The following is a 2,500-nucleotide window of genomic DNA, read 5'->3' on the forward strand; positions in this document are numbered from 1 at the left end:
AATCTGATCTCAGGTCAGAATGGAAAACTGTCAGGATGTATAGAAGAACGTTTTTAGAATCTGATCTCAGGTCAGAATGGAAAACTGTCAGGATGTATAGAAGACATGTTTAGAATCTGATCTCAGGTCAGAATGGAAAACTGTCAGGATATAGAAGACATTTATAGAATCTGATCTCAGGTCAGAATGGATTATAGGAGCGCTGGAAACCGTCAGAGTCCATTTGCAGGGCTTTGGACCTAACATGGAGCGAACGCTGCTTGATCACATGATGATGGAGGGGGGGGGGGGGGGCTGGGGAGGGGAGGGGGGGGGGGTGATGTTCCTTTCCTTTTTCTCCAGACATCTGGCATCAGCAATTGGTCCCATTTTCAAGTCGTTTTGTGAAGGCCGTATTTTTTATTTATTTTGTACCATTTGAGACCTAGGCTATGGGGGAACCAAATGGACCCTTATGGGTCTGTAACTCTGAGAGTGTACTAATGGACCCTTATGGGTCTGTAACTCTGAGAGTGTACTAATGGACCCTTATGGGTCTGGAACTCTGAGAGTGTACAAATGGATTTTGTACACTCTCAGAGTTAAATTAAAATTGATTTTACAATATAAATTGGGGGTGATGCATGTCAAACTGGGGGTCCTTCAAATGAAACGGGTTGAGAATCCCTGCTATAGAGCTGTAAACATCTCCTCTTATGGGTGGGGGTCCCTTCTCTTATGGGGGGGTCCCTTCTCTTATGGGGGTCCCTTCTCTTATGGGGGTCCCTTCTCTTATGGGGGTCCCTTCTCTTATGGGTGGTCCCTTCTCTTATGGGGGTCCCTTCTCTTATGGGGGTCCCTTCTCTTATGGGGGTCCCTTCTCTTATGGGGGTCCCTTCTCTTATGGGTGGGGGTCCCTTCTCTTATGGGGGTCCCTCTCTTATGGGGGTCCCTTCTCTAAGGGGTCCTTCTCTTATGGGTGGGGTCCTCTCTTATGGGTGGTCCCCTTCTCTTATGGGAGTCCCTTCTCTTATGGGGGGTCCCTTCTCTTATGGGGGTCCCTTCTCTTATGGGGGGGTCCCTTCTCTTATGGGTGGGGGTCCCTTCTCTTATGGGGTCCCTTCTCTTATGGGGGGTCCCTTCTCTTATGGGGGTCCCTTCTCTTATGGGTGGGGTCCCTTCTCTTATGGGGGTCCCTTCTCTTATGGGGTCCCTTCTCTTATGGGGGTCCCTTCTCTTATGGGTGGTCCCTTCTCTTATGGGGGTCCCTTCTCTTATGGGGGTCCCTTCTCTTATGGGGGTCCCTTCTCTTATGGGGGGGTCCCTTCTCTTATGGGGGTCCCTTCTCTTTTATGGGGGGTCCCTTCTCTTATGGGGGTCCCTTCTCTTAGGGGGGGGTCCCTTCTCTTATGGGGGTCCCTTCTCTTATGGGTGGGGGTCCCTTCTCTTATGGGGGTCCCTTCTCTTATGGGGGTCCCTTCTCTTATGGGGGTCCCTTCTCTTATGGGTGGTCCCTTCTCTTATGGGGGTCCCTTCTCTTATGGGGGTCCCTTCTCTTATGGGGGTCCCTTCTCTTATGGGTGGGGGTCCCTTCTCTTATGGGGGTCCCTTCTCTTATGGGGGTCCCTTCTCTTATGGGGGTCCCTTCTCTTATGGGTGGTCCCTTCTCTTATGGGGGTCCCTTCTCTTATGGGGGTCCCTTCTCTTATGGGGGTCCCTTCTCTTATGGGTGGTCCCTTCTCTTATGGGGGTCCCTTCTCTTATGGGGGTCCCTTCTCTTATGGGGGTCCCTTCTCTTATGGTGGTCCCTTCTCTTATGGGGGTCCCTTCTCTTATGGGTGGGGGTCCCTTCTCTTATGGGTGGGGGTCCCTTCTCTTATGGGTGGGGGTCCCTTCTCTTATGGGTGGGGGTCCCTTCTCTTATGGGTGGGGGTCCCTTCTCTTATGGGTGGGGGTCCCTTCTCTTATGGGGGTCCCTTCTCTTATGGGGGTCCCTTCTCTTATGGGGGTCCCTTCTCTTATGGGTGGGGGTCCCTTCTCTTATGGGTGGGGGTCCCTTCTCTTATGGGGGTCCCTTCTCTTATGGGGGATCCCTTCTCTTATGGGGGTCCCTTCTCTTATGGGGGTCCCTTCTCTTATGGGGGATCCCTTCTCTTATGGGGGTCCCTTCTCTTATGGGGGTCCCTTCTCTTATGGGGGGTCCCTTCTCTTATGGGGGATCCCTTCTCTTATGGGGGTCCCTTCTCTTATGGGGGGTCCCTTCTCTTATGGGGGATCCCTTCTCTTATGGGGGTCCCTTCTCTTATGGGTGGGGGTCCCTGACATTATCCCTTCAAATGGGGTGAATTTGGGGGTCCTTGACATGAAAAGGTTTGGGAACCACTGCCCTGTTCTGGGCATGTCATATTAGCGGAACATACAGGGCTTCACTTAGTCATTTCACTTATAGTGAAATGTGTCACTTATAGTGATTTTTACTATTTGACTAGTTACCTAGTTTACTAGTTGATTAGTTGACTAG

This window comes from Protomyctophum bolini (assembly GCF_963924005.1).
Source record: "Protomyctophum bolini genome assembly, chromosome: 16".
NCBI classification, from domain to species: Eukaryota; Metazoa; Chordata; class Actinopteri; order Myctophiformes; family Myctophidae; genus Protomyctophum; species Protomyctophum bolini.